Source organism: Chionomys nivalis, chromosome 13 (assembly GCF_950005125.1).
Source record: "Chionomys nivalis chromosome 13, mChiNiv1.1, whole genome shotgun sequence".
Classification (NCBI taxonomy): domain Eukaryota; kingdom Metazoa; phylum Chordata; class Mammalia; order Rodentia; family Cricetidae; genus Chionomys; species Chionomys nivalis.
This window is the reverse complement of record NC_080098.1, coordinates 49294655-49316385: the sequence shown is the minus strand read 5'-3', so window position 1 is coordinate 49316385 and position 21731 is coordinate 49294655.

Here is a 21731-nt window from a genome sequence, read left to right as displayed (position 1 = left end):
TTCGTAGGATTCTGTGAGATTTGAAATCATGTAGCATAATGGCCATGACATTGATCCTTCTGTTCAGGATTGCTCTGGCTATTTAAAGTGCTCTGCATTCCCATGTGTGGTTTTGGATGTTTTCTTCATAGTTCTGTGAAGACTGTAGCAGGATTTTTTTTTTTTTACTAGTTTTGTACTAAATTTGTAGATTGCTTTAGGTAGCATGGATGTTTGGACATTGCTAATTAGCCCAGTCCTCATCCATGGAGATTGTTGCAACTTCTAGTGTCTTTTCCAGTTTCTCTTTTCAGTATTTTGAACTGTGGATTAAAAATGGTAGAATTCTTATTAATATGAGATAGTAATCTTGCATTTTTAAATGGGAAAAGTATTTTTGACACACACTGATAGCCATCTTAGATTATGTATGTTTTCCTGAGACCTTCTTCTAATAAATGGTTCTTAAGACCAAGCCCCCAGAGTTGCCTGAGGAGGTGTCTAAGCTCACTATGAACAATTTTGTTCTGCAGCATGCTCTTGCGCATGGCACTCCTGATAGCTGAAGACAAGAGGATACACGTGTAGGATCAACCTGTAGGTGTTGAGGAAGACTGATTCGCGATTATGGGAGACACAATGGAACAGCTATTCAGCATGCATCCCGGTCGCTTTCGTTTTGTTATATAGAGTTACATAACAGAAGTTCTCATGCAAATAGATAATAAACTTTGAAGTATTTTTAATGATATTTATTTTTATTTATTTGTGGTGTGTGTATGTGTGTGTGTGTGTATGTGTGTGTAGATTTCATGTGACAAGGCATTCATGTAGAAGTTAGAGGATGACTTGTAGGAATCGGTTCTGCCTTTTTACCTCGTGGGTCCCAGGGATCAAATTCACTCAGGTCATCTCAGGCTTAGCAGCAAATGCCTCTGCCCTCTTATCTCGCTGGCCTCTATTCTGTACTTTGAGCGTATTGCCCTCATAGCCTGCTATCTCTCCTTCCTTATGCCTCTTCCCTCCTGTTAGTCCCCTTTGTTCTGCTAGATAATTTTGCTTATACTTTTATGCCATATGTACATACACGATTTTATATACCTATAAAGTCCAGGAATGAGAAAAAAACTTACAATATTGTCTTTCTGAGACCACCTTAATTTATTTAATTTGATTATATTCATTTGCATTATTTTTCCAGAAAATGGCATAACTTCATTTTTTTTTTGGCAGAAAAAATTCCATTGTGTATATAAACTGCATTTTCTTTGTTTGTCTGTAGATGGGTATTTAGATTGGTTTCATAGCTTAGCAGTTGTGGACAGTCTGCAATAAATGTCAATGTCAGTGATAGGTTGATTTGGAGTCTTTGGGCTAAATACCTAGGAATGGTACAGTTAGGTCACAGGGAAGGTCTATTTTTAATTTTAGAGTTATTTTGTGGGCCTTCCATTTTGTTTCATTGATCCGTGTGTCTGTCTCTGTGACAGAACTAGGCTGACTTTATTCCCAAGACTCTGTAGCACAAGTTTCAGTCAGGATAATGATCCCTCCACAATGTTCTTTTTGCTAAATTTTGCTTTGGCTAGCTGCGGTCTTTTGTGCTTCTATATCAATTTTACGATTTTGGGCAGGGGGGGGTTATTATTTTTTTTTTATATAAAGAATGACATTGGGATTTTGATTATTAGTGAATTGAATCCATAAATTGTTTTTGCTAGTGTAGCCATTTACACATTATTAATTCTAATTCATTAGCTCAGGAGGTCCTTTATTCTTCTATTATAATACCTTCATTTTCTTGCTCGGTGTTCTAAAGTTTTATCGTAGAGATCTATCTTTGACTTCCTTGGATACCTCTATTCTTAGATATTTTGAAATTGTGAGTGGGATTGTTTTTTTTATTTCTTTCTGAACACCTTTTTTTTTTTTTTTTTTTTTTACCGGTATAAAGGTACCAATTTTTTGTGTTAATTTTGTGTTCTTTCACATTGTTGGATCTGTTTATCAGATCTAAGCATTTTCTGGTGGAGTCTTTAGGGTTTCTGTTTTAGACTTTCTATTGTTGTGAAGAGACACCATAACCACAACAACTCTTATAAAGGAAAAAAATTTAACTGGGTTGGCTTACAGTTTCAGAGGTTTAGTCCATTATCTTCATGATGGGACATGGCAGCATGCAGGAGATATGGTGCTGGGGAAGGAGAGTTCTTATCTCGATTCTACCATGAACTGAGTGCGCCAGGGGATCTCAAAGCTCATCCCACAGTGACACACTTCCTCCAACAAGGCCAGACCCACTCCAACAAAGCCACACCTCCCACTAGTCCTTTTGGGGGTCATTTTCTTTCACTGCACACTGGCTGTCTGCTGATGTATCATGTGACAAATGAAGAGGCTGTTGCAAGGGTACTGAAGAGGGCAACTGTACCATGCCAACAATCCACTTGAAATGGGTAGTTCTGTCTACAGGTAAGCATTGTTTTAGGGAAGAAATCGCACAGAGGAGCTGCCTAATTGCTAGCATGACTGGATCCTAGCCCCTCTAATTATCTCCTGCAGCTGCAATTGGTTTGCAAGAACAAATTTGTGCTCAGATGCAAGCTTTCTTGCTGAGGAGTGAGGAAAAATGAAGACAGGTTGAACTATAAAGACTGTCACAGATGTTAAGTCTAGGGAAATTTATTTTGCTTTCCATTATTATATAAACAACATATTTAAAACATGTTCTTATCTTCTTTCCAATTTCTGAGGCTTCTCACTGTTGGGAAATCCTCAAACACTGAAGCCTGTGAATGGAGGAATCAAGAGATAGCGGCACCCACAAAAGGAGCTTCTGGGGACCCATGAGCTTCTGAGATAACAGTGTGATGATGCAGTGGGTGGGCTGCGTGAAAAGTAAACTGCACATGTGACATCAGAGCACAGTGATGAAGTTAAGATAGCATCTCCATCCCCTTAACTATTTTAAACGTTTTAATACACACAATTACATGTTTGTGAGGAAGTGAGATATTTCAGTACATGCATGCAATGTGGCTGAGTATATGAAGGTGATGATTTTCTTCTCTTTGTCATTGTTCGGAAGCCTCAAGCTCTTGTCTTACAGCTCTTCACAAAAAAACCACAATAGGTTGTTGTGAAATACAGCCACCCCATCCATGCTACAGAACACTGGATTTTATCCCTCCAATGTAACTGTGTTTTGTGGCACCTATCATCCAATGAATTCCCTCTATCCTCCCAACCTTTCTCAGCCTGTAGTAATCCCTATTCTACCCATATATATTTAAAGCATCCACATGTAAGAGAGAACATGTAACATTTTTCTTTCTGTGCCTCCTTTACTGAAGACAATGCATTAGTCCATGATTGTCTAAGGAATAGAACTCAGAGAATGAACAAATGTGTGTGTGTATATATGTATATATAGATACATATATATATGAATATATGAACATGTATACACATGTATGTGTATATGTTAGGGATTCATTAGAGTGGTTTACGGACTAGTCTGCATATCCCAACAAGTCCTGCCTCCTTACAGAAAGGTCAAGAATCCAGTAGTGTAGACCCATGCAGATGGTTCTGGAGTCCAAGAGAGGCCCTAAAGAGATGCCAGTTTTCAGTTCCTATTGGAATCCTAAAGAAGTAGGTTCTACCATCAGAGAAGAAATGGGTCAGGATAGATGCCAGTGAGAGAAACTTCACACATTCAAGACCTGTTTGTAATATAGAGTGAATTCAAGACTAGCTTGGGCAGCTTTAGTGCTGAGAGAAAGGAAGGAAGGAAGCAAGGAAGGAAGGAAGGAAGGAAGGAAGGAAGAAGGGAAGGAAAGAAAGGAAGAGAGGGGAAGGAGGGGTAGAGGAAGGAAAGAGAAGAAAAGGAAGGAAGGAAAGAAGGAAGGAAAGGAGGAAGAAAGAAAAATATAGGAAGTAAGGAAGGAAGTCTAGGTAGGCATTTTAGTAGCAAGTGTTTGCCAAGTTGTGTGAGTCCGTGGGTTCAATGTCAGAGAGGGAGGAGGGGGAAGAAGTAAGGTTGTGGAAGCCCAGGATCATATCATTTGAGCTGAGATAGAGATGGTATAGATTATGGAGTCAAGCAAGGTGAGGTGAGAAGAGAGTTTGATGACCCACTGTAGTGCTCTTTGTTAACAGGAACAAAACAAAACCCACTCCGCAATCACAGCACTACAGAAGGTTTAGTGAGATGAGAAACGCTTATTTGTCAGAACTCCCAGGAGACAGGCCACTGTGCTTGGAAGGACATGTTGAAGCTTGAGCAGGCCGTTGAACATCTCAGAATGACCTGAGCTTTTGGCCAGGATGGTAGGTTCCACTTCCTTCTTTTCTGTGGGGGAAGAAAATCCCTTCGGGGCCTCCTGTTTCCTTCCAATTATTGTTTGATCATTGCTGGTTCTCCAAGGCCTGCATGATCAGGTCTGCCATTGCTAAGTTGCTCAGGATGAACAGGCAAAGAGCCCTTCTCACTTCAGAGCTCATTCCTATATGGCACACAGTAATCACTATCATAGAGAGAGCCTTGTGCTCAACATCATGTGGAGGGCTTCACACAAATGATTCCCATTAATCCTCATACAGTTTGAGATTGTTAATATGATGTTCCCATGTGATAGAGCTAAAGGGAGGCAGGGTGCATCCTTAGGGAGGGAAAAACTCATAGGGTTGAAGGGGTAAGACAGCAACTTTAAAGGCTGAAAGGAAGGCTGGACCACTAGGATCATTTGCTGTAATGTGGCTGTGGCGTGTCACTTCAAGTTTTGGGGGTTGGGAGTTTGGGCTCCAGTATGACAGTGTTGAGGTTGTGGGACCTTTAAGAGGTGGGGCACAGTGAGATGGTGATGTCATGAGGTTTCTGCTCTAGAAAGGAATGGATGTTTGTCCTATGAGAGTGCGTTGTTAGAAAGCAAGGTGAGCCTGTGTTTTATGACTTCTCTACCATGTCATGGTGCAGAGGGGCCTTCACCAGGATGCTGGTGCCATGCTGATTGGATCCCTCAGCCACCAGAATTACAAATCAAGTAGATACATTTTTTTTTTTACATCTCCACCAATATCAAATACTCTGTGGTAGCTACACAGAATGGGCAAGTTACAACCACTGGGTACACTACCTCCCAGTTCATGTTGCTTTTTCAACCCTTCCCTTTCCACCCAAGCCTGCCCTTCCACAGTCCAAATCTGGGAGATCTTTATCAGTATTCCATGGCTTCTCTAACCAACCACTCTCCTTCCTTTTTGGGTTGCCTTAGAAATTTATCTATAATCAATCGCCATCCAAACGTGCTTTTTCTTGCCTGATATCTACCCCATCCATTGTCTTCCCCCCATAAATCATAAGCTGCTTAGGAGAAAGCAGGTACGTCTTTCAACTTTTCTTTCCCATAGCATCCTTGGGCTGGGCTTTGAGAGCAGGCACTCATCAGGTACCTCTTGTTAGGTTGGTTTGCGTCTTTGTTTGGTACCACTCTTCCATCACCTATCACATAAGACACTGAGCTGAAAGTGGGGAGATGGAGAACATTTCTTTCTTCGCAGAACTCCGATTCCAGTGTGACGAGTCAACCAAGCAGCAGTTGCTAGGTGGTGCAACCAGTGCCGTACCAATGGTTCAGAAGGTGCTCAGGAGAAGACAAGAAGGTTCACCCAAAGGTTCCCTCGAACCAGTCTAATCTGAAAGGATGAGAGGAACCCAGGACTTTCCAGAAAGAGAAGACTGGGCTACAGCGAGCAGACATCTTGCAAGATTATACCACATCTTCCTCAATTTGATTTTCAATTAGCTTACTTCAGTTTCCATTTAATACCCACCTCTGTTTTTTGTCTAATCCCACAAAGGTGTGAGTTATGTTTGCTCAAGTGTAGAGCTAGTAGAGATATAGAAAGACCTGGGTACTCGTTAGGGGCTCCACCAGAGCGGGACCGAATATAAGTATGTCTGGCCAGTGAGACAGAAGGATTCAAGAGATCATTCTGAGGTCCAAGAGAGCCACCCTTGACCTGGAATTATGAAATCTCCTCTACCTCTTGTGACTTTCTATCTGCTGCTGTGGGCAGAGGTCCCTGTTCCTTGACTCTCTAGCCTATTCTTTGCAAGGAGCAGGTAAGAAGAACAAGATAGTTCCATGCCAGCATGATTTTGGCCTGTGTCTCTCTTCTGTGCTGTACTAGCAAAGGGGTTTGTGGGTAATTCTACTTAAAGAGGTTTTTTTTGGGGGGAAGTTTTGATTTCCGTTGGCATTTTGTGTCTTACCTGGGTCTTTAGCCATGTTTTCTGTCAAATGTCAAAGCCAGGATTTACTGGATGTAAGGAACTCTAGAAGATGATTAAGAGCCCTGGTGTCAGAGCTGCCCCATAACTTCTCTGTCTGTTTGAGACTCAGACTACCTATATAGTTCATTATATCAGAACAGCCAGTTCCATTCCAGTCTCATGATGTAGTAATGACATCAAGGGTAATGCCATCATGAAATAATTATCTGCTGGATTAACCAGGATGACACTGAAGAAGCCTTATATAACCCGTCCCTCATATTAATGTGTATTTCCCTCCATGATAGATTTATAAAAGTAAACCACATTTTGCTATGTGAATTCCTCTGTGTTTTATATACTCTCTTAAGATTTCTAGGTTCAAGAAGGAAGACCCATGGATAAGGAGGGCTGCATATCAAGTGAGAAGTCAGGTGGTAGGTGCTGCCTGAAGGAACGGTGGCTCAGGGGTCAGTCTGGACTTGGAGGGGAAGGGAGTGTCACAGTCAGGGACCGTCATAGTCTCAGAGGTGATGTCTGCTTCTCACCCTGCCCAGCAGAACAGCTTAGAATGAATGTGTGTGTATGTGGTGTGTGTGGGAAGTCATGTAGTCCTGTGAGTGTGAATCTCTGTGTTTATCTGTGCAGTGTGTGTGTGTATGGGTGCGAGTATGTGTAGTTTTGTGTGGAGTATATGAGTGTACATAGGGTTATGTCTGTGAATGATGTGTTTGAATATATGAATGTGTGAGTATGTGTATGCATATGGGTGTGTCAAAGATGAGTGTGAGGGTATGAACGTGTGAATGAATATACTGTATAGGTGACAGTGTCTGTCTCCCTCTAGGTCTTGAATTTTCCGATGGAAATCCAGTGTAATTCTCTCTTTCAAAAACATTCATTCTTCTGAAACAGGATCTGAAATAGCTAAGGCTGACTTCAACAATCTATAACCTCCCGCCTCAAGCTTCCCCAGTGCTGGAATTACAGTGTTTCAGTTGCGAGCATACACCACCATGGCTGGCTCTCTTTCTATCTTCTCTACTGATGCTACAACTTAACAAACCTTTAGTAAGTTGAAAATATCAAAAACTGAAAAGTTACTTGGTACAACTCCCACAGATAACTTTGGCATAAGATATCACGGCTCAACCTGCTAACAGCAGACGTTTACATGAGCTGGCAGTCGGGCAAAAATCATATGACAAAGTTCATTCTACAGCAGGGTGCTGAGTTTTGCATTAAACAGTAGATTCTTGAACACTGGACTGAAAGAGAGGAAAGTAGATGCAGGGGTCACTCTCCCACTAGTGAAACAGAAAGGTTAAGTTGAGCTACTATGTAAACGGCCCTCTCTGAAAGGAGAAATGGAAGCAACACACCTTTGTTCCCATGACTTGTAAGCAAGGAGCAGGCCCCATTGATTGCTGCCTGTGTTAAGAAAACAGCTGCTGTCCTTCCTTGGCAGCCTCTTTGCTGGGGCTAGCGATATTTCCCTATGACAATGGGGTGGCTGGGGTCAAGCTTGCCAAAGGATGTTAGAAAGCTGAGCTCCATTCTCTTCCCACTGGGCTTGTGGCTTTTTGTCCTATGCAAAGTTGACCTCAGCTGGAAGACATCAGTGTTTGTCCTGAGTGTTCAGCTAAGTCATAAAAAGACAATCATTGTCTAGCTAGACTTGGGGAGCTCCTTCATTCCTGGGACCGCAGACCTGCTCTTATCTTTTAAAAATTCCTTCTAATTAAACTCACTGTAGAACTCTTTATTGCTTGGTCTATTTACAGCTGGAGTTTGTGCAGAGGCCCTGATTATTTCCAAAGAAATGCACGCTGCGTATTTGCCTAATGGGCCAGACAATGACTAAGAAACAAACTGCATAAAGATTATTACATGGACTTAGCGTGTGTTGAAGTCTGATGACTCATGGACAAGTTGTTTGTGTTGCATTTATGGGCAGAGGTACTTTAAGAAAACATTTTGTAGAGCAGGGATTGCGCAAGAATGCCAGTCGAGGAGAACCTTTGCCAAATGTCTGGCCAGAACCCCGCCGAGGGCCGTTGGAGTCGGTTGTGTGCTGACTTTCCTGAGCCGCCTCCTGGCAACCTCACCTCTCAGGAGAGCTAATGCTTGAGAGAAGCCACTGCCTCAGACAAAGCGCAGTGTCTCCTGAAGCACCTTCCACGCCAGTGCATAAGAAGTGGCAACATTTATGACTGAGCGGCCAGGCCAGGAAGGACACAAGTTTGGGGATGCTGAAGTGGCAGTATGCAAGAAGTGTCCACGCCATCCAGGGGCAATCAGAAAATAGTAGCTGCTGTAACAGTTTGCTTTCTTCATTTAGGTTTTACTTTGGGAGTGAATATCACTGTGTAGCTCAGGCTGACCCTGAACTGGTAATCCTCCTTCCTGGGATTGCCGCTGCACTGTCGTATATGACTATATCGTTAAAAAAATTAAATTGTGTGTGTATGTATGTGTGTGTGTGCATGCGTGCACATGCTCACTCATAGGTACCATAGCACACATGTGGAGATCAGAGGACAATTTGTGGGCGTTCTCTCTTCCTACCATGTGAGTTCTGGGGATCCAACTTAGGGAGTCAGACTTGGAAGCAAATGCCTTTGCCTACTGAACCGTAGAACACAGAACTTGATATTTAATCATTTGAAGGCACATAGTTCAGTGGAGTAGAATTCAGTATGGGTACCGAATTACAAACCTCAAGCCTCCCTCCTGTGCACCTAAGTACTATACTCCTACCCCGACCCCAGACTCTGACCACCACATTCTCCTTTCTGTCTCTGGATTTGGTAGTTTTAGGTATTCATGAGGCTTTAATCATGCAAAAAATTAATCTTTATGACTGGCTTATGTCACTTAGCACAATGTCCTCAAATTTCATCCATATTATATATAGCATGGGTCCGAGCTTCCTTCCTAATTATCATTTTTCTTTGGTATAGCAAGAGTGAATTAGCATTTTCTAAGGCAGTTAAATTTTTCTTGTTTTCCCTTTCACTTTTTAAAGACAGGATATCCCTATGTATAAACCAGGATGGCTTCCAGTTTGAGGTCCTTCTGCCTCCTTCTCAAGTGCTAGGATTGCAGGCATGCACCATAATCGCCTTTGTTAAACCTCAGTTTTACATGTGAAAAATACTCTGAGGATTCTGTAAAATTGGCAAGTACTGTAATAGAAGCCCCTTCAGGCTCTAAGTCATTGTCTCCCTGACTGTAATCTCTCTACCCCAGGGAGAGGCTGGAATGGCACTAACTCTAGAACAGGGCTCCAGGCAGCTCACAAGTTTTGGAGGAATGGGCTCTGTGATACACATTTGGAAGTGTTGATAACTACAAAGTTCATTCGCCCCCCCCCCCCCCCCCGCCCAAGCAGGGTTCCTCAGGACTCTGTTCCCCTGATCACTCTTTATCAGTTTTCTAAGGGTACTGCTTGGTGTCAGGTATGGGGACCACGGTGTTCCAGCCTTCGTGTTGAACATCACTGCTTGGCATATACATTTTGTGGTAAGCTCACTATGGAGGACTACAGCTAACAGCTCTGTGGTGTTGTAGGTTATACTTCATTCATGCCAAACACTCTGCGGGTATCGTTTCTGACTCTACCATCCCGAGGGGTGGAAACGCTGTGGCAAAGAGACGAGGATCCAAAACACTTCAGCAGTCAGCCCAAGAACACCTACTTCACAGTAGGCATCAACACCCCATGAATGTTTAAGTCAAATTCCAAAGTCTCCCCAGTTTTCTTCCCTGTCTCTGTCATGGAAACCGGTATCTCTGATGAAGGAAAGTGAGTGTTAGTATTTACAGCATTGACTAAATATCTCAGCCTCTTGGAGTTTGGGTTTTTAAGCTGTGAGGAATGAGTTAAAGTCTGGGCATATGTATGTTGTTAGGTTAGGTAACACACGCAGCTCTGCTTTGAAAAGTGCACAGTCTACACAGTGCTGTCGGCCTTTATTCCAAACATCAACTGCTGTGTGCTAGAACACAGAACGACCTGGCTGTTTTGACTCAGCTGGATTCAACGTATGGAGCTGACATTTCATCTCCTCAGGGGCAACCATGCTCACACATGTCCCAGAGCTACCCAAAGGGATGGAGTTTGTGTATCAGCACACAGCCATGTGTCGCACCTCTGTTGTGGGGAAAGGGATGCTGAAAGGCCATATGCATTGACATTGACAGAGGGCCGAACCCAGTCTCTGGATGGATTGGGATGAATAGCATGGGGTCGTTACTGTGCTGAGGTCCTTCTGCCGTATGAGTTTGTACCATGATTCGGTGGACCCCAAGGAACAAACAATGCTTCCTGGTAAAGACTAGGTCCTGATTTCAAGGACCTTCAGAAGACTCTCCCTGGGAGAATGGAATGGATGAGTTGGGCAGCAGCCTGGAACATTCTCCTCACTTACTTTGTCTCCCACAGGGGCCTGGGGTGTGTGGGGGTGCTGTTTTGCTTCTGGGAAACATAGCCATCCAAGCTTTGGGGGAGTTGTAGCCCTGAGATCTCAAGGTCCCCATATATTTGTGAGTGGCCCCACCCTTGAGCTATTTAGTGTTCTTCAATCTCTTCTGTGGCAGAGTTGACAAGCTGGGCAGGGCCTGTCAGCCGATATTTGCCAGAGGCAGGGCAGTGGGGCACATGCTCAAGTCTAGGTTCCCAGGCACAGTCATGTTAAAGCAAATTCAGTTTCTCTGAACGTGGTCATCAGACTGGCAGGTCAAGGAAATGCCGCACCCATGGTAGGGTCAGCAAGGTGTTTGGCACAGTCCCTTGTGACAATACGCTTGTATGCAAAACGGAGCGAAGGTTTGTGTGCTGGAGGTCAGGGTGGGTGTTTGTTCTCCTTTCTCTCTCTCTCTCTCTCTCTCTCTCTCTCTCTCTCTCTCTTTCTCCCTTCCCTTCCTTCCCTTCCCCTCTTCCTCTTCCTCCTCCTCCTCCTCCTCCTCCTCCTCCTCCTCCTCCTCCTCCTCCTCCTCCTCCTCCTCCTCTTCTTCTTCTTCTTCTTCTTCTTCTTCTTCTTCTTCTCTCCCTTCCTTCCTTCCTCCCCTCCCTTCCTTTTTTTCTTTCTTTTCTTCCTTCTTCCTTCCTTTGGCTTTTTTTTTTCCAAGACAGGGTTTCTCTGTGTAACAGCCTTGACTGTCCTGGTACTTACTTTATAGACCAGGCTGGCCTCAGACTCACAGTGATCCACCTGCCTCTACCTCCAAAATTCTGGGATTAAGGGCATGTGCCACCATCGCCTGGCTAGCTTGTACTTTTCTATGGGTTCAATTGATATATCCAACAGGGGCAAGTCAACATGAAGACCATTAACCTGGGGGAGACTGCTGTTGTTGTGCCAGGAGACTTAACACTGTCCTGCCCAGTGACAAATTGTACTGAAAGAACTTTCAAGATCAAGATTCAAAGGACTTCACTGTCTGAATGAGGAGGAAAGGCTAAGTCAGAACATGTACAATCAAGCAAATTAACATGCCCATCTTTGTATGTATGTAGCACATAAAGAATATTCTCAAAAACGTCTAGTGTTCAGTATTATTACCTATAGTTCTTGTGTTGTTTTAGAATGAAATTTTACAAGCTAAATATAGAATCTCTTTATTGTGTACAAAGGACCCAAGAATGGAAGGTGGCTTAGAAGCAGTAAGTCTGAAAATAACCCAGGGTGTAGTGGAAGGTGGCCCTCATGTGTTTACTCAGTTCATCTTTGATGACATGGAGGAAGGTGTCCTATGATCCTGAGTGGCCTCTCTTTTCTGAGCTAATAACACTTATAGGATAAAGTAGTTCCCCTTGTTCATGGTTTGGTTTTCTGTGATTTCAGTTTCCTGATGTCAACCAAAGTCTGGAAATAATAAATGGAAAATTATATATTTTGGAAGAAACAGAGACCACCCATATCTTTTATGATAATATATTGTTATATTTAATTCATATCTTACTGTGCATAGTTCATGAGTTAAGCTTTACCAGCGGGGAAAACTTAATGAATGCAGTGGTTTGTACTACCCAAAGATTCAGACGTCCACTGGGGGTCCAAGACTGCATCCCCTTAGGATACTAGGGTAGATTGTATTGACATTGAATTATGGACACTTTGTTTAAGAATACAGTGACACAGGACGAAAGTTTCAAAGAGGCCTGATGTGAAGCTTTGTGGAGAAGGACTGAAAAGCTAAGGGACACTGTGATCTCTGATTGCCTGGCATGTGGACTAGGGAACACTTATCACCTGGGTTCTGACATCCAAAGTAGTTCTGTGATAGAACTAAGAAAGCAGGCAACATCCAGAGATGTCCAAAGGCAAATGGGTCCCCTGGGAATCAGTACATATGAGGGGTGTCTTATCATCCAGGAACCCTGGTGCAGCACAGTGACCCATACGTGGCTTAGGTATGACAGCAGGACTATGTTCACTACAGGTTGGCTATACCAGGCCATGCCACAGTGATTTGGGATTCTGAGTCCACAAGGAGCGTGAAACTGAGGATGTTTAGCACAAGCTACACGAGTGACCCTGAGTGAACATTGACATTCCTTGGAGCTCATCTATTTCTTCTGATAACGTGAGAATTGGACAGAATTCCCTCCAAGGCTTCATCAATTCATGTATCCTGCTACCAGTGACACCAACAACTGGGATGTCTGTAGAATACTCCTTTCATGAGACCAAGACCCAGGCTTAGCAAGTGATGTGTGGATGACCGTGTTAAGAAGTGTACCCATGGTCCCTGTATCAACTACTTTTGCATTGCTGCCACCAAAATACCTGCCCCAAATAACTTAAGGTGGGAAAAGTTTATTTTAGCTCTAGATTTCATTTCGTTCTATCATGCTGGGAAGGCATGGTGGCAGAAGCATGTGGCGGAGACTGTTTACATCATGCTAGACCAGCAAGTCAAGAAAAGGGTTGCTGATGCCTGCCCAACTTTCTCCTTTCTCCCCTTTTATTTAGTGTGGGTTCCTCCATGGGATGGTGTCACCCACATTCAAAATGGTATTCCTGCTTCCAGTTCATGGAAACTCTCCTACAGGCATGCCAGGAAGTGTGCCTCAACCTTTGAGGTGGTTCCACAATCCATCAGGCTGATTCTGTAGACTGATCATTACAGGATCCCGGTGTTCTCTAAACCTGGTCCCAATTTATCTGGATCACTTTGTTCTATATTTTGATATTGGCTACATCTGACAAAGAGAAAAGCCTCATTACTCTTTGGTTAGCAGGGAAGATCAATGGAAAAAAAAAACCCAGAGAAGTTTAAGCAGTCACTTCAGTTTGTTGAGGTGTTTGACCTTTCTCCTCTCTTATTCTCCCACCTGTGAAGGTTCCCACTGTCCTTCTGTGGGGCTGCAGTTTTGACTGTATCATGTAGATTGTTTGACTCTCTACAACTAAATTCAGCCCATCCCTTATGTTGACTGCTTTTGTACCCCCAAGTACAGGTATCAGTGGCAAGAGACCCAGCCAGTCTGTCCCTTGGAGCACTACCCTAAGAGTGGTGCTAAACTGGGTCAGAAGTGGGAGTTTAGAAAAAGCAAGAAATTCCAATAACTGGATCATTTAAAGTAGATGAAGAACCAAACAATAGCATGAGCAGGAATGTGGAGGAGCCTCGAGGGGTGGGCAAGGGTGTGTGTGAGCATGTATGCTTGTGTGTGTTGAGTATGATCCTGGTAGTTTTCGCATGTCTTCACATATGGGTTTGGTTGACTATATCTACCTAGAAGTGTCAGGTTAGATTCCGTTCTGAGCAGGTGTCAGCTCAGTGCTGGACTGTGCTGTAAGTGATGTGAGCAAGCTCTGGCCAGCTGCATAGAGCCTCTGCCAGTGTCCTCTGCATGACTACATCTTCCTAAGTGCAGCAGCAACACGGACCATGGACATGAAGAAATTTTGTTCCCTGTCCTGAGCAAACTCCTCAGGCGACTCAAAAGGTCTGTCCTTTTGAAATGAAAACACATTATATTTGGCGAAGCTGCTAAAAGAAAGCAAGTAAAATAAGTACTTATTTTGGGTGCTGGTTTCAGCACCAACTACTGTGAAAGATTTTAAAGGGTTAGGGAAGAGGAGTTTTTGCATCATATAGATTTGCACTTTTTCCCTGTGAACACACTTCTTTCCTGGTACTGAATGTTCCTGTAAGCATCTTTCAAGACTGCCGTCTATGCAGAAGAGACAATTTGAGATGACAAGAGTTTTCCACAGCTTGTGGGGATGCTGCTGACAGGTGCACAGAGAAAGCCACAGCTTCAGCTCAGCATGAAGCGTGGCTCTGAGAGGTTCACATATGGTGCCTCAACTGCTAACGCTCTTTCTGTTTTGTAATTCATGCTTCGAATGGAAAAATTACTCCTCTCCCCACAGCATCTGTGACTGGCAACTCTTGGAAGGACTGGAGGTGTGGACTTCACAGGATGATGAAGTGTATCTGACAAGAGGAGACACGTGCTTTCGTTGTTTGTGGCAGCATTTATTATGTCTCCATGGCTGACGTTTCTGCAGGGCCCTATATTCTCAAACGTACCAATCATGGGCGCAGATTTGGCTAAATACAGAGTTGTCTAGGTATTTCTAAAGGAGACATTGACCAGAAATCTCCAGGAACAAGAAAAAAACAGAGTTGGGACAGCAGAATGAGCCTTTTGAAAACTCCTCATTAATTCCCCGCAGCATTGGTGCACACGTGGATCCGTACAGGGATAGTCACGAAAATGTACATAAGGACACGCTCACAATGGAAAGCCATAGACTGGCTCTCTTTGAGTATTTGTTTATAGACGAAAGCAGCACAGTGAAAACCCATGTGACAAATCGTGCTATAATTAATTGCTGCGCATAAGTTGGTCCATCTCATGGACTGAAAGGTGGTCACGCTATGGACATGAGTCAATAGATCCTCTGTCTTCACACAAAGATTATACTTTCTTACTATACCACCTTTCCTGATTAAAAATACCCTACTGGGTCATGTGAAGGTTTAATGTTCTCCTATCTTACAAATTATGACGTGCTACACTTCATGTCAGCTGACGTTGGTATTCTCAAAACTTTGGGGCCTAAGAATAATCATGGTGTTGCCTCCGTGTAGCAATGGCCCACAGATGAGAGGAAAATAGCTATTTTCCATGAATCTTTCCAGAAGCAAAGCTACCCTGCCCTTTGGGAACAACCAGTGGGAAGTTGTTCCTGCAAAAAGGTGGAGGGACCTTAGGGTGGTGCAAAAGTGTAGCCAAGCACGTCTTTAGAGGTTGAAGGAGACGGGGAAGATGTGGCTCAGGGAAACAGTAGGATGCTCTAGCTGTAGACAGGTTCTCTGTGTGGAGAGACCCCTTGTGAGAGAAGGGAATTCAGTGACCCTCAAGGCTTATGTTACGTCGTGAGTAAGGCCCCATTGAGTGCCTCTTTTCTGCCCCCTCACTAGTATCATAATAGAACCCTTAGATAATAGTTCTATCACTGAGCAGCAGCGTGATTTCCAGTCTGGGACCCTGAATCCTATATTAGTTTTCTTGGTGTGATAGAACACAATGACCAAGACGCCTTGAAGAAGAGATAATTGATTTGACATACGATTCCAGAAGGATAAGAGTCCACTGTGACTGGAGAGCACAGCATCAAGAGACAGTCATGGTAGCAAGAGCAGAAAGCTGAGAGCCCACACCTTTAAACATGAGACCCAAGAAAAGAGTGATAGAAATGGGGGAAGGATTTAAGCTCTTAAAACTGCACCCCCATCCCATGACATATTTTCTCCAGCAAGCCCGTGCCTCCCCATCGCCTCTCCTGACAGGGAGCAAGTGTTCAAATGCCTGAAGCTTTGGGAGACATTTCTTAAACTAACTATCACACACCATGAGAACAGTCCCTGTGCGCAGGGCTCCTCTGGGTATTAGGAACATCAGCACATCAATAGGTGAGCAGTGATGACCCATGATTTGGGATCCTTCCAAAGATCCTTCCATTCCTTACTTCATTTTTTTTTTAAATTAGCTTATTTTTATGTGTGTATATATTTCACCCTCATGGATGCCTGAGTACCACATGCATGCCTGGTCCCAGTAGAGGCCAAAAGAAGGTTTTTTGAGTTACAGACAGTTGTGAGCTGGCATTTGGGTGCTGGGACTGGAGTTATACATTGTTGTCAGTTGCAATGTGGGTGCTGGGAATTGAACCCTGGTCTGCTGGAAGAGCAGTTAAGAGTGCTCTTAACTGCTGAGATATTACTCCAGCCCCACCCCCATTCCTTACTTCAAATACTCATCAAGACATTTACTAGAGAAGTGATTAATTGACTAGGTCTGCCATAACAAAACAAAGACATTTATTCATGGTTCTGGAAGTGGAAGTCCAAGATCAGTTATGGGTAGGCCTAGTGTTTTTGGAGACCTTTGTCTCTTGCTTTCAGATAGCATCTTGAGATAGTTTCTCGCATGGTCTGTATGTATTGATGTCCTAAGGAACTCTTATGAGGACACCAGTCACATCGGATCGAGGTTGTCCCTAATCACCTCATTTAACATGAATAACCTTGGTAAGGATTCTGACTTCAAATACTGTCATATTTTATGGTACTGAGGTTTGGGGCTTCAGAGAATTTTAGAGAAGGGGCATCATTCAGTCTATAACAGTAAGGACAATCTTCACTGGTAAGTCTGAAGTGTGGTTAATAGATCACCTGACTGGCCTTCAAGTGCTCTGTCATCTCTCTTCCCCAGCTTCCCTGTGCCAGTCTGGCTGCTGAGTGGGGCACTGGATGGAGAGGAAGCAGAGATAGATAGATAGATAGTGTGGCTTAAACTTTCATAAAAAAAAAATACTCTTGCACACCCCAAAGGTAATACAACTCTTTATGTGATCCAAATCATGGTTTCTTTTCTCTCGTTATGATTAATCCTTCAATACAAATACCAGTGATTTTTTTTTCTCTGTAAACGGTTGTTGAACATTCAAGAGAATTGGAAATAAGAATTCGAGGGAGAGCTGGATATGCTACATTTTTGATCAGTTAGGTCTCAAGCAAGAGGCGAGCAGAGTCATCTTAAAGCTGGCAGAAACCTATTCCCATAAAGTTGCTCCTGTAAGATGATCATAGCTCCTGTAATCGGAAAAGAACTGTGTGACTGGATCATGGCATCTGCTACCTTCTGCGTCGAGTGGCCATTTGTTTTGTGTATGGTATTTCCTCCTAATGTCTTGAGGAGTTCCTGAGAGACCTGTTGGAATCCTGAAGTGAATGAGCAACGTGGAGACAGGCCCCCACTGCAGATATTCTCAACCACAAGAATGCCAAACTCCAGGCCCGCAGAAACTATACCAACAGCGACACAGATGAATGGCAGCAGAGTTCTGTCTTTTTTTTTTCTCATTTTTTTTTATTCTTTTTTAATTAAAATTTCCAACTGCTCCCCGTTTCCCATTTCCCTCCCCCTCCTCCCACATATTGCCCCCTCCCCCCGCTCCCCTCCCCCTATTCCCACTCCTCTTCTCCTCCCCTCAGTCCATTCCCCCTCCCTCTCGATACTGAAGAGCAGTCCAAATTCCCTGCCCTACAGGAAGACCAAGGTCCTCCCACTTCTATCTAGGTCCAGGAAGGTGAGCCTCCAAACAGGCTAAGCTCCCATAAAGCCAGTTCATGTATTAGGATCGAAACCTAGTGCCATTGTCCTTGGCTTCTCATCAGCCTTCATTGTCCGCCATGTTCAGAGAGTCCAGTTTCAACCCATGCTTATTCAGTCCCAGTCCAGCTGGCCTTGGAGAACTCCCAATAGATCAGTTCCACTGTCACAGTGGGTGGGTGCACGCCTCGTGGTCCTGATTTCCTTGCTCATGTTCTCCCTCCTTCTGCTCCTCATTTAGACCTTAAGAGCTCAGACCGTTGCAATTTGGAGTTCTGTCTTTTTGAACAGCCTCGGAGACAAGCTGATTGAGCTGCCTCTTCTCCAGGTGGTAAACAAGAGTCTGGATAGTTCAAAGTCAAATCTGTCTTTAGAGTTTGTGGGAGAAATGGAAACAGAAGCCGTGACCATCCACTCCAGGCCAGCACAGTCTTGTCCCGAAGGAGGACCATTATTCATAGCACCCTGTCTCGAGAAAATTCTAAGTTTACCATTTGACAATTGGGCACTTTAAAGCAGGTATCAATGGCAGATATTTTGTTGTTGCTTGCCTCTTTGCTTTTTTTTTTTTTTCTGAAGAAAAAGAAAGGGAATGGAGTTGGTCTGTGGGGAGGATCTGGGAGAAGCTGAGAGATGTAAAACTGTGGTCAGAATATATTGCATGAAAACATTTTTAATTAAAAGAAGAAAATGTGCACTTTAAATTAAGTACGTGTAATAAAGAGCAAGTAGATTTCATAATGGCCTTTAAGAACTAGGCAGCTTCAGAACCCTTCATTGCCCATTCGGCCACGAGGCAGCTTTTTAGGAACGGAATGCTGTGGGTTATCTGCAAAGTCATTCTTCTTTGTAAATGTTCCCAGGATTTCAATTATGGTTTGTTTTTGTCCTTCCCTTGTGTTCCATCCTCCAATGCAAGCAAGTAGTTAAGATGCTTTCCTCTCACTACCGTTGGTAAGCATTCAAGAAAATGTGTGTTTAAGTTAGGACCAACGTGAGTGCAAAGACTCACTTAGGAGGCTGAGGCAGAAGAATCACTGTAAGTTAGAGACCTGCCTCAGCTTCTGTCTAAAAAAAAAAAGAGAGAAAAACAGAAGGGGCCAATTTTGTATTGAAAGTGGCGCACCTTCTCCTTTCCTTCCAACTAACACAAGGGACATCTTTGCCAGCAATCACCTAACTCCACTGGTCTTTTTTTTTTGTTCAAAGTTATTGTTTTTCATTTTCTCTTAGCATATTGTTGTAAACAAGGCAGGGATCTGGGAGTGCAGCCTAAATGTAGAGAGCATTCAGTATTGCCAAGACACTGACTTCAATGTTCAGTGTTGAGACAAAAGAAAAAAAATGTATAAATCTCACTTCTTTAATAGAAGGTCAAAACAAAACCCTGTACTTCATCAATAACAAATATTCTGCTGACAGTCAATGAAAAGAGAATCTATTCATCCTCACAATTTCACTAACAGATTACTTAAGAAGCCAGAATTTCCAGTTTAGTACGGGGTTTCCCAAAGATTACGTCCAGACGCTACCTCTGTGCACTGTGTAAACAGCAAGCGATAAGGAAGAGAAACAGTTCCTCTTTCCTCGTTGAGCAACCTCGCAGCAGCACAGAAGTGATCGTTTTTGTTTAGAAAGAAAATAAGATAAAGTAGCGTTTGCTCAAGGGAAGACGGGACTGTGGCCCAAGGCCCCTCTGTGTTCTAACCTGGATTTCCACGTCTCAGCTTCAGATCCTCTGGCCCTAGCTTTGGTGGCAGTTCTCTGCCAGGTCACCCCACTGTCGAGGCCAGGGAACCTGACTGCACATGGAAACCCTTTGGCAGACCGCAAGTTTCTGCAGGCCACACCCGGGGAGGCAGCGGGAGCTGGTGAACAGGAGACAAGACCGAACACTGTAATAACACAATGCAGTGTGTAATTAAGCAATTCCTGTGATCTCAGACCAAGGATGTTTGTTATTGTTTTGACCTTCTTCACCCATGTGTCAGCTCGAAGCCTGGCCAGAGCTGTCCTAAAGCTGAATCGACACAAACAACTCCCTGTAACCCTTAGCTCACCTTTCTGGTTCAGAGCCAGGTGCTTGGCTGCTCCCCCCAATCATGAGATCCTAGATCTGACACCTGCTTTCCTTGTAGCATTGCAAGGGATGCCAGGCCTGTGAAGTATGGGGAGGGCTGATGTGGATGCAGCAAAAGATGCAGGAAGGATTGTAAGGTCTTTGGACTGGGAAGTCAGAGGTGAGTTTCCCAAGTCTGCCACTTTATACACAGCGTTTGAGCCTTGACAGGCTGAGCTATCGGGAACTCAGGCCTTGAGGACACTTCTTATGAGTCCTAGTGTAGGCAGTGGGAGTGGTTCTAGGACTCCTGTGGACACCAGAGCATCCCAGGATGCTCATATCCCTTCTAGAAAATGTCACGGTTTGGAGAACTCACACCTACCCTACTTCTCTTGTACCTGTGGATCAGTGGAAAGAGAAGGAATAACGTTTAACCTGCATTGCACAATTTGCAGGCAGAGAAAGCCCGTGCATGGGCAGGACGAGATATTTTTCTTCTCATGAGTGGCTTTGATCTGGGATTTGCTGGAACCTTGGATGTGGCTGGACCCTGAAGATGAAGGGTTGACTGTATTCTTTCTGTCGGCACCTGCCAACTCTTTTGGTGTTTAGGAGGTAACAAAGCATCGCCATTCAGGGCAGGGCTCTGGTTTTCAATCTGGTTTTGCTCGGTATTTGCAGTCCTGACCTTGTGTGAGCCAGTTTGTGCCCGGTTTCCTGGTCTATGAAATGGAATAAGTGGGAGAGCTCTTGGAGATGAGGGGTTTGCTATGGTTTTTAGGTGACAGCACAGTCATTCCCACAGGGTATCAAATCCTCGGGGTCCACATCTTACTGTCAGGCCCCCTAATCTAGCCAGTCTTCACGGGGCTTAGCAGCTGTGCAGTTATCTTCCGACAGGACAGGACGCAGGTGATTTCAGGCAGGGTGGAGCCCTGCCCTTCATTCTCAGGGACAAGATCTATATCAGGTGTTGGAGATCAGAGCAGCTATTATCTACAAAATGTAGAAAATGATCAGATTTCTTAGCGCCTGAAATGCATACACCTTTTGTATTTTTTTCCCCTGGCACTGGGGTCTGCATCCAGGCTTCTGGGCATGCGAAGCAATTTCTCTATCATTGAGTTACATCCTCAACTAGAGAGATCTCTTTAAAGGAAAGTACAAAGTCACAGTGCTGTGGGCCAATTACCATTTTTCAGGTGAGGAGAAAGAAGCTCACGGGACCACATGTGACATAGTTTGAGGTTTGAACCCCCTGCAAGTCCAGTGCCCAGATCTGGCCTCCAGATGACTGTTTTTCCCTCATTAAAAAGACTGCACGCTTCCAGAGCCTTACTGCCTGTTGTCACCTGACCCATGCAAATTAGCTTCCTGATCTGTGAGTAAAACAGCCCTCTGCACGTGGCCTGGCATCATGGTTTCCCAGCTTTGAGGTGGCACAAGAACCGTGGGCAGCTTACACGTCCTGCATTAGGAATTCCCAATTTGGAACTTTTCTCAGGGTTTTGATAGGCAGTGCTGACCTTTCGCTGCCCACGCTGGTCATGGCAGTGGCCGTGACTCTTGGACATGTGATGAAGCCATCAAAGCCACAGTGGGCTGTGTTGTTTGGGAAAGACAATGCTTACAACTTAGACTAGGCTTTTGAGGTCACCAGGACAGCACAATAGTTCCTCGTCTCTCAGATCAGTGTTTGCAATTCTTGCCTCTGACCTGGAATCCCTCTAGTCCTTCGCCCCAGCTTTCCAGGGGTGGTGATCTCAGGTTCT